The following is a 20,615-nucleotide window of genomic DNA, read 5'->3' as shown; positions in this document are numbered from 1 at the left end:
CAATATATTTTGACCAATATCATTCCTCAGCACTTCCCCTCTCCCTGCCCACCTCCTACCCCTTGGTCCCTTTCCTCTACTGATCTCTCCCTTTGATTTTTGGGAGATCCACCTCCACCTTTGTTTTCCTTTTTCCTCTGTAGCTCACAAATATGAGAGAAAACATACAACCCTTACTCTTCTGAGTATGATTTTTTCACTTAACATGATGATTTCTAGTACCATTCATTTTCCTGCAAGTGACATAATTTCATTCTTCCTTGTGGCTGAATACAACTCCATTGTGTACCACATTTTCTTTATGCATTGGGTTTTCTTTATGGAACCCAAGCTGGTTCCATAGATTGACTATTGTGAATTGTGCTGCTATAAGCATAGATACGCATGTAGCACTGTAGTAAGATGACTTTAATTCTTCAGGGTAAATACTGAGGAGTGGTATAGTTGGATCATTTGGTGGTTCCATGCCTAGTCTTTTGAGGAGGCTTCATACTGATTTCCATAGTGGTTGTACTAATTTACAGTCCCACCAAGAGTGTAAAAATGTCCTAAAGCCAGGTTCCATCATATGCTTTGCAGACATCCAGCAGCAGAGTACCCATTTAAGCAAGTATAAGACAGGTCAGCTTAACACCTGTGGAAAAGCAAATTCTTTGGATTCACTTTAATCCAGTTATCCTACTGGGTTTCAAGTGCTTTATGAGACTTTGAACCTATGAAGTTAAGTTAGACCCCTTTACTCTGTGATCCTTTGGTGAGAAATACTCAGTGACCGTGTCAGTGGAAAGTAGCAACTGCACTTTGGACCAGGTGTCAGGGAGCACAGAGAAATGTAACCCAGGTTAATTATCAGAGGAGGTTCTTGGAGGTATCATGCCCCAGTTGGGTTTTACAGAATCATAAGTTTACAGAATCAGTAGTTTTACAGGAGATGCAAAACTACTGCATGCTCCAAGATATTGAGGCCAGAGGTTGTGGTGCCAATGGGAATAGCTGAGTGGACTCCAGGGGTAAGGAAGGGAGCAGTTGTGAGCGAAGTTGGAGAGACAGCAGGGGCCTTAAATGAAAGACTTGAGCACCATCCAAGGAGCCTACACTCTGTTCTAGGGGAGCCATGTTTTAAAAGATATTGGTCAATCTTATTTGCATATTTAAATACATAGTTTGTAAGGCACAGTGCGGAGGGTAAACTAGACAGAATGAGACCCAAAGGCTGCCAAGAGGCTGGATGGGTACTAGTACAGCAAGGACCAGCCCTTGTTTTCCTGGGATCTTGCCTCCACTGAAGGTCACCGCTGTTTGCTGACTTAGTAGGAAGCTGTACAGGAAGCTTAACTCCACAAAGGCGCTGGTGGTAAAGGTGAGTGTGTGTTTGTGTGTGTGTGCATACACATGTACTAGATGTTCCCATCTACCTTGACATTGAAGGAAAATCAGGCATGTTTTGATTGCTCTGCCCATCAAACTTGATTTTATTTCAAGAGATCCTTATTTAGTCTGACAGAGGAGGAGAAATTGCTTCCACCATGAAGCCTGCTTAATCATGATCAAATTCTGCACTTGTAGATGTTGTAGGTAAAAGAGAAGAGGATGTGATTTAAATGCCAGCATTGATGGAAGGAAGGGGGCATGTGAATGTCAGGAAGCTGAATCTCAGGTGTATTTCCCACAGATATCAATTTCCTGAATCTTCAGAGCAGCATTTTATTATCATTTTATACATGAAAACACTGAAGTTCAAAAACGTGCAGTAGAAAACACATTGGAGGCTCAAGTTTAAGCTCCTGACTCAGTCTGGGAAATTTACTCACTATTGCTCAGTTCATTGTGAGAAACAACTGAGAAAAGAACCTACCATAATGTAACTGAGATTTTGATAACTACAGCACTGCCATCAGAATGAGGCACTGAGTAATGGTACCCAAGGATATCCACATCCTAATCCCTGGAACCTATGAATATGCTGCCATAAAGGCTAAAGGAACTTTGCAAATATGATTTAGCTAATGATCTTGAGGTAGGAGATTATCTTGGGTTATCAGGGTGGGTCCAGTTGAATTGCAACAGTCTTTCTAAGAAGAAGGCAGGAGGAGTAGACTTGGTGGTAGAAGGGGTTACAATGGAAACAGAGATTGAATTTATTTGAGGAAGTGGTCATGAACCAAGGAATGGAGGAGACCTGCAAAAGCTGAAAAAGGTAAGAAACAGATTCTCCCCCTCAAAGCTTCCAGGGAACTCATCTTGCTGCCATCTTGATTTTAGTCCAGTGAGACTAGTTTTAGATTCCTGGCCTCTAGAACTGTAAGAGAATAAATATGTGTTGTTGTAAGCAATTATGTGGCAATGTGTTATAGTTGGCATTAGGAAACTAATATGAGGATCAAAGACATTCTAACAGATCCACTGACTCAAAGTATCTTGGAAAGATTTGTTTAAAAATGGCTAATGGAATTATCATACTTTCATTCCTTTGAATAAATATCCTTGGTGTTAGTACGGCTCCATCTTTTAAAAATTCAGCATATATTAATTGAGCCACCAGTGTCAGGTTCTGTGATACTTAAAAAAATGCAGTAAAACATGTATTTTTCCTCCTGGTAGCTCCCAGTCTAGAAAGAGAGCAAACCTAAATTCACAAATTCCAGTAATCATGACAGAAATGCATATTCTGAAAGGTTCTCAGTGCAATGGAAGATAAACAAATGGAGACAGCACCTGGGACAGGAGGGTAAGGGAACATGAAAACCAGCCTGGATTTTGGCAGCTAGTGATTGAGGATTATAGAGGAGAGGATAACTCAGATGGAGGCTTGGTGCAAGCATAGGCATGTAAGTAGTGTGTTAAGGGAGGGCTATGGACCGAATTATGTACCCCCCAGTTCATATTTGTTTGTTTCTTTCTTTTTGTTTTTAGACAGGGTCTCATTAAGTTGCTGAGGCTGGCCTTGAACTTGCCATCCTCCTGCCTAAGCCTCCGGTGTCACTGGTATTGCAGGCATTCATCACTGTACCTGGCCCCCCAAATTCATATTTGAAGTTTAACCCATCATGTGACTGTATTAGAGGTAGGGCCGTTGGGGAGGTAAGGAAAGTTAAATGAGGTCTAAGGGTAGGTCCAATAGGACAGGCATATTTACATAGAAAAGACTTCAGAGATCCATGCACAAAAGAAAGCCATGTTGAGGACACAACACAGTAGAGGCCATCCACAAATCAGGAAGATAGGCCTCACCAGAAATCAACTTTGCTGGCACCCCTATCTTGGACTTTGAGCCTACAGACTGTGAGGAAATAACTACTTGTTGTTTAAGCCACCTAGCCTGTGGTATTTTATGTATTTTGTGATAGCAGCTGAGTTGACTAACATGGCTAGCAATAAGCAGTCAGATGTGATTGGAAAGTACCACAATGTGGAGGAGGAAGAATGGGGTTGGAAGAATAGATTGGGGTGAAACTGTACCATGACTAAAAATATTCCACTGGAGCCCTGGAGACAATCTGAGAACCTCAAAGACTGGCCCAGTGAGGAATGTGAAGGAGGATCAGGTGACCACATCCAGGGCCCACAGTGAGGTGCTGACCCTCCTGTGGTGTATCTAATAAAAGTGGGCCACGCTGCCAGTCCAAAGTGTTTGGAATACAACAGAGAGGGCTCCCCTCTGACCTCCCAGCAGAGAGAAGGGTCAGCAGGGTACAGCTCACTTGCTGGGCTGTCTTTCAAAGACAGGGGCCAGCCTGGAAGCCACGTGAGCGACCTACCACGCATGCACGTGCACACACACATGGATGTTCTCTCACACACTTTCTCTCTTACACACACAAAAAACACACTATCACATACCCACACACTCTCTCACACACACTCATACATACTCTCATCCTCACACATTTTCTCATATATACACATGCTCACACATATACAAACACATATCCACAGTTAAACACTCTCAAGCTGGTGAGTCCAAAAGATGACACAAGTTAGAAAAGCACCCTGTTGTCAAGAGAAAACCCTTGGTCCCCTGAAAAATTAGACTCCCTTGGGGAAGATGGGAAGCAACCTGGGGAGAATTGACTATTGACTCAAAAGATACTAGTATTTATTTATTTATTTATTTAGATAGTTACTGAGCATTAAACTCAGGGGTGTTCTACCACTGAGTCACCTTCCCAATTCTTTTTTATTTTATTTATTTATTTTTGAGACAGGGTCTCACTAAATTGCTGAGGCTGGCCTGGAACTTGCGATCCTCCTGCCTCAGCCTCTTGAGTCGCTGGAATTACAAGAGCATACCACCACACCCAGTCAAGACGCTAACTTTTATGATACAAATTGAGTGAAAGAGCAAAAGTTCTCCACCCTCTGTGGTTCTAAGTTGGGTTCAGTCACAGAACACTTGCACACAGAGAATGTATAGCTGTGATAACAGCAGTAGCAACTTAGCTATAAGGAATGTTTGGCAGTCATTAAAAGCCCAGCATGGGGAGTGGGGCGGGGGGGAGACCAACTATCCTACTTTTTAGTATTTATCCAAAAGAACTAAATCAGCATACTATAGCAATACATGCATATCCACATTTATAGCAGGGCAATTCATAATAGCCAAGTTATGGAACCAGCCTAGGTGTCCATCAACAGATGAATGGATGAAGGAAATGTGATATATACACAATGGAGTTTTACTCAGACATAAAGAAGAATGAAATGATAGCATTTGCTGATAAATGGATTGAAATGGAGACCTTCATACTTAATGAAATAAGTCAAACTCAGAAAATCAAGGGTGGAATGTTTTCTCTCTTGTGCAGAAACTAGAGAGAAAAAGGAACAAGACAGGCATCTCATGAAAACAAAAGGGAGACCAAAAGAATAAAGGAAGAGATTTAGGGACAGTGAGGAGGGGAGAGGAAAGAGAGGTACTAGGAAATGAAATGGATCAAATTATGTGTATGTATGCACATGATAATGAATCCCACTATTATGTGTAATTACTGTGCACCAATAAAAATGAATAAATAAACCAATAAAAAAGAAAAGTGATCTCTCTGAAAAAGATGGAGCCATGTGCATAAATGTGTGAAAAATAACTGAGGTAAAACAAAGGAAATTTAAATTGCTCAGCTGCCAGCAAGAAAGAGGGAAATGTGAACTGAGAATTAGGGAACACTTGGTTCCTGGAATTTCTCAGAAGAGACATGTGAACCCCAGGATGTGTCTCTAGGAAAAAAGGAATGTTTTAATCAGGTTGTTGCTTGTATTCTTCCCCACACTGAGCTGACTACTAGACAATCCTTCAGTTTGTATTCTTGCCTTTGAGAACATCTGTTGCAGTGTTTTACCACCAAGTCAAGTAAAGGACACTTTACTGTGCCTTAGAAAGGGAAGTGCAGCCCCAATGTTAGGGACACCCAAAAATATTTTGAAATGAACTCTATCACTTTGGCATGGATAATATTCCATGAGATGCCATTAGCATCCACCACCCAGTCTGTTCTGAATCTCTTCCTGTCTGCTAGTCACTTTCACCCCTCTGGGTGGAAACTCACCACTGGGTCACCATGAACTCCTTCATTTTCAGCGAAAGTGAAAACTCCACTTAGTCCTCCAAGCTTAGCCTTTTATTTTTGAAGTTCAGAGTTCAGAATGCCAGGAAAATTCTTTAAACTTTCAAGATTGGCTGGATTTTGTAATATATTTCCTTTTTTCTTTTTTTTTTTCCCATTCCTTTCCCTCCCTTCCTTCCTTCTTTCCTTCCATTTTTCTTCCCCTCTCTCTGCCTCTGGTACTGGGGATTGAACCCCAAAGTGTTCTACCATTGAGCTACATCTCTGGCCCTTTTAAAAATAATTTTGATGCAGAATCTTACTAAGTTGCTGAGGCTGACCTTGAATTGGGATCCTTGTACCTCAGCCTCCCAAATAGCTGAGATTATAAGAATGTATCACTGTATCTGCCCTTTTTTGTTTGTTTGTTTTTAAATTGCTATGCATCACCTAGTGACAGAGATGCCATTGGGGAAGTGCATCATTAGCTGATTTTATCATTGCATGAACAATGTTGGATCACTTACACAAACCTAGATCAGTGGTGTGGTCTTTTGATTCAATCAGGAGAGGAAGTAAACAGGAGATGTTGAAGGCTGCTGCCAACATGACAGGGCATACTATTGTATACTACACTTCTTCTTAAATAAGTAGACATCCACTCTAAAATAATGACAAAAAATATAGTACAGAAAATATATAGACTAGTAACCTTTATTATCATTATTAGGTATCATGTACTGTATGTGATTTTATGTGCCAAATGTTTATATAAATGCCAGTGCAGTGGGTTTATTTACACCAGCATCACCATGGCTATGAATGAATGTATTGTACCATGAGGTTAGGACAATATGACAACACTAGGCAATAGGAACTTTTCAGCCACACTGCAATCTTATGGACCAGTGTTATACATGTATTCCTTTGTTGACTGAAAAAGCACAATGCAGCACATGGCTATAATCCACTTAATATTTCCATCAACTTCTTTACTTTAGTCTCTACTCTCCCTTGGTGTAGGATATACAGGGGCTATTCCTGTTGCCTGACTAGAGGGTGGGTAGCAAAAGATAGGAAAAAAGTTATATAATATGCATATTTTAATATTAAATATTCTGAATAGGGAATTTTTTGAGTGTTTCATCTTTCCTTCTGTTATTAATTTTTTTTATATATATATATTTTTTATTATTGTAAACAAATGGGATACATGTTGTTTCTCTGTTTGTACATGGCGTAAAGGCATACCATTTGTGTAATCATAAATTTACATAGGGTAATGTTGTTTGATTCATTCTGTTATTTTTTTCCCCTTCCCCCCCACCCCTCCCACCCCTCTTTCCCTCTATACAGTCCTTCCTTCCTCCATTCTTGCCCCCCCCAACCCTAACTCTAACCCTAACACTAACCCCTCCCACCCCCCATTATGTGTCATCATCCACTTATTAGCGATATCATTCATCCATTGGTTTTTTTGAGATTGGCTTATCTCACTTAGCATGATATTCTCCAGTTTCATCCATTTGCCTGCAAATGCCATAATTTTATCATTCTTTATGGCTGAGTAATATTCCATTGTATATATATACCACAGTTTCTTTATCCATTCATCAATTGAAGGACATCTAGGTTGGTTCCACAATCTGGCTATTGTGAATTGAGCAGCTATGAACATTGATGTGGCTGTATCTCTGTAATATGCTGATTTTAAGTCCTTTGGGTATAGGCCAAGGAGTGGGATAGCTGGGTCAAATGGTGGTTCCATTCCAAGTTTTCTAAGGAGTCTCCACACTGCTTTCCAGAGTGGCTGCACTAATTTGCAGCCCCACCAACAATGTAAGAGTGTACCTTTCTCCCCACATCCTCGCCAACACCTGTTGTTGCTTGTATTCTTGATAATCGCCATTCTAATTGGGGTGAGATGGAATCTAGGGTGGTTTTGATTTGCATTTCTCTTATTACTAGAGATGGTGAACATTTTTCCATATGTTTGTTGATTGCTTGTAGATCTTCTTCTGTGAAGTGTCTATTCATTTCCTTAGCCCATTTGTTGATTGGATTATTTGCATTCTTGGTGTAGAGTTTTTTGAGTTCTTTATAGATTCTGGAGATTAGTGCTCTATCTGAAGTATGATTGGCAAAGATTTTCTCCCACTCTGTAGGCTCTTTCTTCACATTGCTGATAGTTTCCTTTGCTGAGAGAAAGCTTTTTAGTTTGAATCTATCCCAGTTATTAATTCTTGCTTTTATTTCTTGTGCTATGGGAGTCCTGTTGAGGAAGTCTGGTCCTAAGCCGACATGTTGAAGCTCTGGACCTACTTTTTCTTCTATAAGATGCATGGTCTCTGGTCTGATTCCGAGATCCTTAATCCATTTTGAGTTTAGTTTCGTGCATGGTGAGAGATATGGGTTTAGTTTCATTCTGTTGCATATGGATTTCCAATTCTCCCAGCACCATTTGTTGAAGAGGCTATCTTTTCTCCATTGCATATTTTTGGCCCCTTTGTCTAGTATAAGAAAATTGTATTTATTTGGGTTTGTGTCCGTGTCCTCTATTCTGTACCATTGATCCACCTTTCTATTTTGGTACCAATACCATGCCGTTTTTGTTACTATTGCTTTGTAGTATAGTTGAAGATCTGGTATTGCGATACCCCCTGCTTCACTCTTTCTGCCAAGGATTGCTTTAGCTATTCTGGGTTTTTTATTCTTCCAGATGAATTTCATAATCGCTTGCTCTATTTCTGTAAGGTACATCATTGGGATTTTAATTGGAATTGCATTGAATCTGTATAGCACTTTTGGTAGTATGGCCATTTTGACAATATTAATTCTTCCTATCCAAGAACATGGGAGATCTTTCCATCTTCTAAGGTTTTCTTTAATTTCTTTCTTTAGTGTTCTGTAGTTCTCATTGTAGAGGTCTTTCACCTCTTTTGTGAGATTGATTCCCAAGTATTTTATTTTTTTCGAAGCTATTGTGAATGGGGTAGTTTTCCTGATTTCTCTTTCTGAAGATTCATCGCTTATGTATAGAAATGCCTTAAATTTATGTGCATTGATCTTATATCCCGCTACTTTACTGAATTCACTTATGAGATCTAAAAGTTTTCTGGTGGAATTTCCTGGTTCCTCTAAGTATACAATCATATCATCAGCAAATAGGGATAGTTTGAGTTCTTCTTTTCCTATTCGTATCCCTTTAATTTCTTTGATTTGTCTGATTGCTCTGGCTAGAGTTTCAAGGACGATATTGAATAGAAGTGGTGAAAGAGGGCATCCCTGCCTTGTTCCAGTTTTTAGAGGGAATGCTTTCAGTTTTTCACCATTTAGAATGATATTAGCCATGGGCTTAGCATAGATGGCCTTTACAATGTTAAGGAATGTTCCCACTATCCCTATTTTTTCTAATGTTTTGAGCATGAAGGGGTGCTGTATTTTATCAAATGTTTTTTCTGCATCTATCAAAATAATCATGTGATTCTTGACTTTAAGTCTATTGATATGGTGAATTACATTTATTGATTTCCTGATGTTGAACCAACCTTGCATCCCTGGGATGAAACCCACTTGATCATGGTGCACTATCTTTTTAATATGTTTTTATATGCAATTTGCTAAAATTTTGTTGAGAATTTTTGCATCGATGTTCATTAAGGATATTGGTCTGAAATTTTCTTTCCTCAATGTGTCTCTGTCTGGTTTAGGTATCAGGGTGATATTGGCTTCATAGAATGAGTTTGGGAGGGTTCCCTCCTCTTCTATTTTATGGAATACTTTGAGAAGTATTGGAATGAGCTCTTCTTTAAAGGTTTTGTAGAACTCGGCTGAGAACCCATCTGGTCCTGGACTTTTCTTTGTTGGTAGGCTATTGATTACTTCTTCTATTTCATTACTTGAAATTGGTCTATTTAAATTGTGTATGTCCTCCTCGTTCAGTTTAGGCCATTCATATATCTCTAGAAACCTGTTAATGTCTTCGAAATTTTCTATTTTGTTGGAGTATAGATTTTCAAAATAGCTTCTAATTATGTTTTGTATTTCAGTCATGTCTGTTGTGATATTTCCTTGTTCATTCTGAATTTTAGTGATTTGGGTTTTCTCTCATCTTCTCTTTGTTAGTGTGGCTAAAGGTTTATCAATTTTGTTTATTTTTTCGAAGAACCAACTATTTATTTTGTCAATTTTTTGTATTGTTTCTTTTGTTTCAATTTCGTTGATTTCAGCTCTGAGTTTAACTATTTCCTGCCTTCTACTACTTTTGGTGTTGGTCTGTTCTTCTTTTTCTAGGGCTTTGAGTTGTAGTGTTAGGTCGTTTATTTTTTGAGTTTTACTTCTTTTATTAAATGCGCTCCATGAAATAAATCTTCCTCTAAATACTGCTTTCATAGTGTTCCAGAGATTTTGATATGATGTTTCTTTGTTCTCGTTTACCTCTAAGAATTTTTTAATTTCCTTCCTAATATCTTCTGTTATCCATTCATCATATAATAGCATATTGTTTAATCTCCAGGTGTTGGAGTAGTTTCTGTTTTTTACTCTTTCATTAATTTGTAACTTCAATCCATTGTGATCTGATAGAATACAAGGTAGTGTCTCTATCTTCTTGTATTTGCTGACATTAGCTTTGTGGCATAATATATGGTCTATTTTAGAGAAGGATCTATGTGCTGCTGAGAAGAAAGTGTATTTGCTCTTTGTTGGATGGTATATTCTATAAATGTCTGTTAAGTCTAAATTACTGATTGTGTTATTGAGATCTATGGTTTCTTTGTTCAATTTTTGTTTGGAAGATCTGTCCAGTGGTGAGAGAGGCGTGTTAAAATCACCTAGTATTATTGTGTTATGGTCTATTTGGTTTCTAAAATTGAGAAGGATTTGTTTAACATACATGGATGAGCCACTGTTTGGGGCATAGATGTTTATGATTGTTATATCTTGCTGATTTATGCTTCTCTTAAGCAGTATGAAATGTCCTTTATCTCTTCTGACTAACATTGGCTTGAAGTCCACATTATCTGAAATGAGGATGGATACTCCAGCTTTTTTGCTGAGTCCATGTGCATGGTATGTTTTTCCCCATCCTTTCACCTTTAGTCTATGGGTATCTCTTTCTATGAGGTGAGTCTCTTGCAGGCAACAAATTGTTGGATCTTTCTTTTTAATCCAATCTGCCAGTCTATGTCTTTTGATTGATGAATTCAGGCCATTAACATTCAGGGTTATTATTGAGATATGATTTGTATTCCCGGTCATTTGGTTCATATTTAAAATTTTATTTATTTATTTATTTCTTTTTTGACACATCTTGGTTCCTCCTTTATTTGACAGTTCCTTTAGGGTAATTCCTCCTTTGCTGATATGCTTCTTTGTTTTTTATCTCTTCCTCATGAAATATTTTGCTGAGAATGTTCTGTAATGCTGGCTTTCTTTTTGTAAATTCTTTTAGCTTTTGTTTATCATGGAATGATTTTATTTCATCGTCAAATTTGAAGGTAAGTTTTGCTGGGTATAAGATTCTTTGTTGGCATCCATTTTCTTTCAGAGCTTGAAAAATGTTGTTCCAGGCCCTTCTAGCTTTTAGGGTCTGGATTGAAAAATCTGCTGATATCCGTTTTGGTTTCCCCCTGAATGTAATTTGGTTCTTTTCTCTCATAGCCTTTAAAATTCTGTCTTTATTTTGTATGTTAGGTATTTTCATTATAATGTGCCTTGGTGTGGGTCTGTTGTAATTTTGTGTATTTGGAGTCCTATAAGCCTCTTGGACTTGATTTTCCATTTCATTCTTCAGATTTGGGAAATTTTCTGATATTATTTCATTGAATAGATTATTCATTCCTTTGGTTTGTTTCTCTAAGCCTTCCTCAATCCCAATAATTATCAAATTTGGCCTTTTCATGATATCCCATAGTTCTTGCAGATTCTGTTCATGATTTCTTACCATCTTCTCTGTTTGTTCAACTTTGCTTTCGAGGTTAAATATTTTGTCTTCAATATCTGAAGTTCTGTCTTCCAGGTGTTCTATCCTATTGGTTATGCTTTCTATGGAGTTCTTAATTTGGTTTATTGTTTTCTTCATTTCAAGGATTTCTGTTTGGTTTTTTTTCAATATCTCTAACTCTTTATTGAAATGATCTTTTGCTTCCTGTATTTGCTCTTTTAACTGTCGATTGGTGCTATCATTCAATGCCTGCATTTGCTCTTTCATCTCATCATTCAATGCCTGCATTTGCTCTTTCATCTCATCATTCAATGCCTGCATTTGCTCTTTCATCTCATCGTTTGCTTCCCTAATCATTTTAATTATGTACATTCTGAACTCCCTTTCTGTCATTTCTTCTGCCATGCTGTCGTTGGATTTTATTGATGTAACATCTAGATTTGTTTGGGGCATTTTCTTCCCTTGTTTTCTCATATTGTTCAGGAATCAGTGGGTCATTAAGATATTGCAGATTTCCTCTATCGACTTATAATGTCCCTGAAGATTGCTAGTATATCCCCTCTTATCCTTCAGTAGCCTGAAGTCTTGGAGGAAGTTGATAATGCGGAACTCCACGAAGAAGCTGCCTCTCTAGGGGTGGTGACCCTCAGGTGGCGTATATTCCCTGCTAGTGGGCAGAGGTGCCTCCACTTGTTGACCAATGGTCATCCAACGGGGAACTAGGCTGCGGGCTGAGGCAAGTCCTGTTTGTGCCTGTTTCTCTGGTTTTACCGTCCCTGTGGGAAAACCTCACCCAGCAGGGAAGACTCACTCGGTGGGGACGTCTTGCTGATCAGTTCCTCTCCTAGAGGTTCCCCTCAATCTACAACTACCGCCTGGGCTGGGCTGTCTTCCTCTGCAACGTTCCCAGGGACCCGGACCTACCTCCTGGGCCTGGGAGCCTCACCCTTTGCAGGCGAGTCTCCTTAGGCTGCCTCTCCCAGAGAATCTGCCCGCAGTCCTGGAAACTTCGCTCCACCCCTAGGCGTGTCTCTGTGCGGCTCTTCCAGCAAGAAGCCACCTAACTCCTGGGACCCTGCTCTGCACCTAATCGCCTGGCTATGTGGCCCCTCCTCTGAGCCGCCACCTGGAGCCCCGTACAATAGCTCCGATACCCAGAGACCCGGCACACACCTCCTCCTCCGGACAGCGGCCCGGTTTCCGACCCAGTCACTAGGAGTCCAAGCAACTCACTTCGCATCTCCTCCTCCCGCCAACCGCCCGTAGCCCTAGGCAGTCACTCCAAGTCCAACTGACCCGCCCTGTTCCTCCTCCTCCTCCTCGGGGTAGCCCCCCGGGTGTTCAGGAGCGGTGGCTCCGAGACCAAATGACCCACCATGCTCCTCCTCCAGGCAGGCCACTGGTGTTCAGGAGCAGTCGCTTTTAGTCCAATCAACTCACCACTCGCCTCCTCCTCTGGCAACCGCCTGTGGCTCTGATGCAGTCACTCCTAGACCAAGCTACCCGCCGCACTCCTCCTCTTCCTCCGGGCAACCCCCCCCTGGTGTTCAGTAGCGGTCGTTCTGGGTCTAAATAGCTCGCCACGCAGCTCCTCCTCAGGCAGCCGCCTGGAGCCCCAGTGGTTGCTCCAAGTCCAAGCGCTGTGCTGAGTCGCCTCCTCTACGATGTTCCCAGTTGTCTGTGTTTACCGCTCCTGTGGGGGGAGGGGCGTCTCCCCGAGCAACTCTCCTTCACAAAGTTCCCTGCGTTCCGGGGCTACCGCCCCATCCGGGACGCCTCCCCAATGGGAGAGACTCACCCAGCGGCTTTGAGTTGGTCCCAAGTCTCTCACTATCTCCTCTTTTGAATCCTGAGTCCTGGAGCAACATAAAATGCAGCCGCCCCCTAGTCCGCCATCTTGAAACTCTGATTTTTATTTTAATAATTTTGGTGGTACTAGGGATTGAGCCCAGGGCCTCGCCTACACTATGCAAGTGCTTTACAGCCCTCTTTCTATTAATTTTTATATAATAAATTCTTAGGCCTGGAGGAGGGATCAATGCATATACCTACAGGTCTGGGTGACTTAGTACTTAACAAAAGTCAGAAACCTGGAATGATCTTTTCCAAATCTTACAGGACCAATGTTACATCACTGAGATCAATGATGATGACCTAGTGGAGAAAGGACAGTGCACACAGTCTCTTCCTTTATTCTTAAGACAGTTGTACAGTGCCACAGACTCATTCTCTGAGACTCAGTCCTGCTTGTGTAAACCTCTGAATAAGGATCCTTATAGATTTATTCAACTATCACTGTATGATTGGTCCTCAACTTACCATAGCTTTCATACAAGTTTTTGACTTGACAAAGATTCAAAAGCAACATGTGTTGCATAGAGACCATATTCTATTATATATTAACCACACGTTAATGGCAAGCTGAAAAAACGACTGAAAAAACCACTCTGTTCACTTTCAGGGCAGTATTCAATAAATGATACTAGATATTCAGCACTTTATTATAAAATAGGCTTTGTGTTTCCTTCCTCAAAATGTATACTAAAATTAGAATCATACAGAGAAAATTAGCATGCCCCCTGCGAAAGGATGACACACAAATTCGTGAACCTTTCTGTAATTTTTATGGTAGAGGAAGCCCTGCCACCTGCACAGCATGGGGTCAAATGGTTCCAGTCCAGTCTCAAATTCCTTTGTGCTGACTATGCTGAGCACGATAAGCTGGACTACTACCAGGTTCTCCTGGTGGACCTTCCCTCTGAAACTGAGACTGAGGAACAGGGTGTACCCCGGTCTCGGCACCGCAGTCCCGGCCCCAGTTCAGCCACCACAGCACCCACGTGCAGGGCAGCAGGAGCAGGACCCGGCGGTGAAGGAGTGGTGGGCAGAGTGGGAACGCGAAATGGTGCGTCGAGAGCGAACTCCATCAGAGCCTAAGTGGGATGGGGATAAAGTTGGAGAAGGTCCGGGTTCCCGATCACCATTCTGCGACCACCCAACCGACGCCAGGAACGTGCAAAGTCTAAAGAGAAGAGTGAAAAGAAAACAAGCCCAGGAGGAGCCACCTGCCAAGCTGCAGGGAGATCTTTTCCGTTAAGAAAAGATGCTCCCCGCATCTGTTGGCTCCCACTGACGGCCAGATTGTTCAGAAGACAGAGCGGGCTGAATCCACCAGGAACTGGAGAAGAGGTGAAAGGAACAAGAGGAAGAAGAGCAGGAGCTGGAGGAGGAAGCTGCGCGGGAACGGAATCGACAGCTGGAGAGGGAGAAACGTGGAGACAAGGAGAGGGAGGACAGGGAGAAAGACGGGGACCGAGATTGGGATAGGGAAAGGAACTGGGAACGAGGCCCAGAGAGGGCTCATAGAGACGCCAACCCACAGCAGAAGCCAAGTCAGAGCACAAGTGAAGTCGAAGCACACTTGTTAGAGACCTGGGGACTAGGGTCGGCTTCCTCAGCTAGGAAAACTTTAGGAGAGCTGCAGGTACCAGTTCCTCCATCCCAGAGGGTTAAAGGCCACACAGGGATAGGTACAATTTCTACCACCCTGTAACCAAGGGTCTTTCACACCATTTGCCCAGTGCTGAAGTAGGACTGCCACCTGTCCCCACATACTGAACAGAGCAGTGGCCATCTTTCCCTGTCATACACCCTCCTTAACCTGTTTGTTGGGCTTAGCCTTCTCCTCCCTTTTATTTTCCATTAAGTCTGAGATGGAAAAACTAGGTTATGGAGGGAGGTGGTTGGCCAGAGGTGGGGACAAAGTACCCCAAACCTCTTTGATTTTTCCGTTATCCTGCTAAGCACCTTCCTTGGGTACTCACAGCCTCCTCTTGGGAACAGCCAGGGCCAGGACTGGGTCACCTATGAGCTGAACCAGTGTTTCCTGAGTCCTGGGCCCCTGTAGTTCCCAGTGTCTTCTGTCCTGCAGCCTTTGCCTCTTGCCCACTGGTTCCTCTTTATATCCACCTTTTCCTTTCATTCAATTTTTATTTTTTTTTATTATTAAATTATATGGTCTTTGGAAAAAATAAAAATCTGACTTAGTTTAAAAAATAAATAGACTTTGTGTTGAATAGTTTTACCTAACTGTAGACTAGTGTAAGTGTTCTAAGCATGTCTGCGATCAGCTAGATTAAGCTGTGGTGTTCAGGAGATTGAATTTTACCCCGCCCAGCTGTTGTAGCCATTGGGTCAGCTTGCTGCTCATTCCCCTTGTTGTACATTGTTTCTGAAACCCAGACTCACCTTGTGATCTAGGGCTATTTCCTGATGTGTGTGCTCTCATCTGAATCTCCTTCAGGGGGTTGGTCCTCAACTAAAAGGCACCTGGCTTCTACATCTGCCTCATCCCTTGACTGGATTTGTCATTGTCAGGTCCCCAGAGACTCTTACCCTCCAAAGGCAGTGAGCACCTTCCAGGTCAAATATTGCTTGGTTGCTGTGTTACTTGACATTGTTGATACCACTTCCATAATATATGTCTGTTAAGAAATTATGGTTCCTGCTGGGTGTGGTGGCACATGCCTGTAATCCAAGTAGCTTGGTAGACTGAGGCAGGAGGATCACAAGTTCAAAGCCAGCTCAGCAACTTAGCGAGGCCCTAAGCAGTTCAGTGACAACCCGTATCTAAATAAAATACAAAAAATGCTGGGGCAGTGACTCAGTGGTTAAGTATCCCTGGATTTAATCTCTGGTACCAAAAAAAAATATGGTTCCCTTGAATATTGGGAGTGAGTTCACATTATCATGGTCAAAGGATATGGAGGGCAGAAAGAGAGAATTGGAAAAACATTTTGTAATTTATAAATAAACTGCTTTTATATCAGTATACTGAAGCCTAACTTAAAAAAAAAAACTTATTTTGAAATAATTATAGATTCACAAGAAGTTTCAAAGAAATGTACTGGGAGGTCTTAGGTGCCCTTCCCTCCTCTCCCTCACTTCCCTGTTTACACCAAGATAGGATAAAATTGAAACCAAGAAATAGTGGTACAAGCCACTAGAATTTATTCAGATTTCACAGTTCTGAATGCACTTGTGGGTAGGTATGTGTGTGCGTGCATGTGAGCAGCTCTATGCAATTTCACCATGTTTAACCTTGCAGAACTATCACCAGTAAGAACATTCAACTGCAACATCACTGATGGAACTCTCTCCTGTAGCCCCTGCATGGCCATGCCTATCCCTCCCTCCCTCCCCGGTCCACTAATCATTCTCCATCTCTATAATTATGTAATTCCATGAACATCACATTAACAAAATCAAGAGATAGGCTTTTTTTTTTTCACTCCACATAATTTCTTCCAGGTTGTGTGTGAATTAATAATTTATTCTTTTCAATTGCTGAGTAAGTAGTATTCTATTGATAGGGCTGTACAAATCCATGAAGTAAGTTTCTGGCTGTTATGAACATTTTTATTATGTTGTATTTTGATGTTTTTAATTGACACATAATAATTGTACATATACATGGGATAGAGTGTGATATTTCAGTACATGTATATGCTGTGAAATCGTAAAATTAGGGTATTTAGCATATTCATCACTTCATAATTTATCATTGCTTTGTGAGAACATTCAAAATCATCTCTTCTATTTTGAAATATTCAATACAATATTATAAACCACAATCACCCTACTGTGCAATAGAGTAGCAGAACTTATTCCTCCTAACTTTATACCTACTAATGGATCTGTCCTCTCCCCTTCCAACCATTGGTAACCACTGTTCTGCTCTCTACTTAGATGAAATAGTTACATAGTGTACTATCTAGGTGATCTATAGACAAATCACTATCCTGCTCTAACTTTGCTTATCTGTGAGGACAGGATGCCTATAGTGGAGATGTCCTTCCTCATATGGGCTGGACAGAACCAGTTGATCTAAGATGGCTGCCAGAGTGACTGCCAGGCAACCTCTGAATTCATTATAATCCATCTGCATGCTGAATGACATGCCTCAGCACAATCACAGTTGATGAAACCTGGAAAGAATGTCAGAGGAGCAGAAAAAGGTGGTGCCTAAATTTGCAGAAAATCTCCACAGATTCCAGAAAAGACATAAATAGATAGTCCTTCCCCTTATTAGATTCCTCCCTCTCATGACTTTGCCCTACTTCTATAACTTCCCTGTCCCCAACAAGTCAAGAAACTGATTTGTGTGAGCCCCATCTCTCTGCTTCTATTTTTGGTGAAGAATAAACCTTCTCTCTTTCATTGCTGAACTGGAACTTGGTTTTGTTTATTAGTTCTGTGATTCTAAGAGGGAGAAAGGACCCAGTTTGGGTCAGAAATTGGTAATAAGATCTTCCTCAGATTCCACATATGAGTGATATGCAATACTTATCTTTTTGTGCCTGGTTTATTTCATTTCATGCAATGACGTTCAGTTCCATCCACGCTGTTGCAAGTGACAGGATTTCATCCTCTTAATGGTTGAAGAGTATTCCATTGTCCCTCTTTCCTATTGTTCTTTGAGGTTTCAGTTACTGGATTAGTGTCCTCAATCTCCTCACTCTTTGGCATCAATATGATCAGCTGCTTGTCATCTCTACCAGGTCTACTGATTTGTGTACTATCCATCTGTTGCTCCTCTGTTCACCCACGTATATAAGTGCTTCATTCAGAGATGGATGTGTGCTCTCCTTGGCCTCTGCTTCTCAGCAAGGACATTTTTCGTGGTTCCTTGGTCTCTGGGTATTCCGTTTGGGCCTCCATACTTCTGAAACAGAGCATCTGAACTGGAACCCTCCCTCTGCTCACCTGGGTTGGACATGTTTACCCTAAACATGTTCACATCCCAAACCCTGACACCTGTGTGACCTTATGTAGAAATAGGATCTTAATTACATGTCATCAAGGATCTTGAGATCATCCTAGATTTAGGGTGGACCATATGTAATGTTTGATATTCTGAGAGAAAAGAGGGAAAGACAAGATACAGATGCAGGGAAGAAGGGCACAAGAAAAAAAAAAAGGATACGTGAAGACAGACAGAGGCTGGGGGTAGGCAGCTACAAACCAAGGGTTGCCAAGGATGACTGGCAGTCACTGGCGACTGGAAGAGGCATGGGACAGTTTCCCCCTTAGAGTCACCAGAAGGAACCAACCCCACCAACTCCAACTCCTTGATTTCAGACTTCTGGTCTCCAGTATTGTGAGTACATTTCTGTTGTTTTAAGTCACCAGGTTTGGCAATTCATTGAGGCCAACTGAGGAAACTAACTTCCTGTGCTTACTCTGACATGGTCGCAGGGTCATGTGGTCACTCCAGGATCTCTGACTGGAGCCTCTCCCTTCTCTTCTACTGGGATGAGCTCAGGGCCTTGGTCACTCCCTCCTCCTCAGAGGCTCTGGTGAGGCCACGAGGGATCTTGTGTTGGCTTTCCTCAAGGGAGAAGCCATGTCACTCACTTCAAAAGGCTCAGCTTCAAGGACTCAGGATTTTCTTCCAGTTGAGTTTGCATTCAGATGCCACACTTATGGTGTGGACTTGGGCAGAACATGCACTTTGACTTGGTCAGATTTCGCAGGGTCAGGGTGGAAGGGTCACTTTCCATGTGTCTGGGGAGTTGAATCTGATGTGGAGAACTCCTCAGCTTTATGTGGGATCTTCGGGGTCTGGTACTTGGCCTTGTTGGTCTTTCCTGCAAAGTGAACCTTTCCTCTCTTGCTAACGCTTCTGGGAAATGAAATGAAATTCTTTTAAAATTCTGGACCCCTTTTCCTCATCTGAGAATGTGGGCTTAGTTATCACTGAAACTCACACCAGCTCTGTGGTCTTGCAAAATCCTGTCAGCTTCCTCCTTCCTTGCCAGGGCTTTGCCTTCTCTGGCAATAAAGTGTTGGGGTCCCAGAACGATGACCAAATATCCTACTTTTCCTGGGACTGAAGGCCTTTCCTGGAATGTGGGACTTTCACTGTTAAAACTAGGAAAGTCCCAGGTAAACAAGGATAGGTTGCCTTCCTAATTTTGGGGGAAAATAGGTATCTATAAGAACAAAGACTTCCTCACATCTACAGTACCAAAACTTGTGAAAATCTTCACTTATTTTTATTGAAAAGTAAATATTAAATTCTTTGTATTCATAGTTCTTTAAAAAAAATTCCCCTTATCCTCCTCCTTCATAGAGTGAATTACATAGAAATCTTTGTGTTTGTTTCAAAAGTATTGTCTGAGGTTGGGTTCTTCAGAAGTATTATATAAGAAAAAACGTGTATGTGAAAGTGATTTAGTGAGAAAGTTTCCAGGAAAAGTTGAAATGGCACTTCTGTTGTCACCATATCTATCCCACAATTCTGCAGAAGGTGCAAAACTCACAGGAAGCTCAGGACAGCTGGCTACAATCCTGAGGAGGGCTCCAGGGACACCCCACCCCAGGAAGTGGGTCTGATTAGTAAGAGGACTAAGCATGACTTTGTCATGCATTATCAACAGTATCAAACAAGTAACATTTCCACAGGGAGTAAACCTATCTCAATCCCACAGGGAGGCTCTGGAGAAAAAGTGACAACTTATAGATGCCCCCATCAGGAAGTGGGGGTATTAAGACCCCTGTGCCCTTGAGTCATTGGCAAGAAACTATTCTTGTGAGTTGTAATATTCTAGGCACCCTGATTCTGTGTGCTTTGGCAAAGTGGGTTTCTGTAACCTGAGGACAGTCCTTTGACGAAGAGACTTGGATGCTGGTGCCTGAGAGCAAAAGCAAAACAGAGAGCTGGCATGTATGAAAGTGGCCCAAGGGCTGATATGTTCCTCCCACAGGAGAGCCAGAGGCATGAGACCTTTGTGGTTTGCTCAGCAGGACTGTGCTCTCTCAACCCTCCCTATGCCCCTAGACCTCGTTATCAATGTCAAACATCACAATAAGGCCAAGCTCCCTTGGGTTCTGGATCTGTGCTGTCTACAGGATCCTTGGGCCCCAGATACACCCAGAGCCAGCATTGCCATCTTGGCCCCAGTCACACAACCTGAACTTCCACTACCCTTCCATTTCCTATTTATCTTCAGGCCATCTGTCTGGGACATGCCATCTCTCCGTCCATAGCCCCAGGCCTCATTGCTGCTGTCTTCTGTCTTCTTGGGAGGCAGGAATTGTCTCTTTACCCATTGCTTTTCAGTTCTTCC

The 20,615-nt window shown here is 41.7% G+C and overlaps 1 non-coding gene across 1 annotated transcript; it reads left to right on the top strand.

Annotated features, from left to right (window-relative positions):
* Window positions 1-14,003: 14,003 nt before the first annotated feature.
* On the top strand, window positions 14,004-14,108 carry LOC124978359 (U6 spliceosomal RNA). Its single transcript, XR_007107394.1, has one exon. It is a non-coding gene; the product is annotated as a U6 spliceosomal RNA (small nuclear RNA).
* The last annotated feature ends 6,507 nt before the right edge of the window (window positions 14,109-20,615 follow it).

The sequence above is a fragment of the Sciurus carolinensis genome, chromosome 2, assembly GCF_902686445.1.
Source record: "Sciurus carolinensis chromosome 2, mSciCar1.2, whole genome shotgun sequence".
In the NCBI taxonomy this organism is placed as follows: Eukaryota; Metazoa; Chordata; class Mammalia; order Rodentia; family Sciuridae; genus Sciurus; species Sciurus carolinensis.
This window is presented reverse-complemented; position numbering and strand designations above follow the sequence as displayed.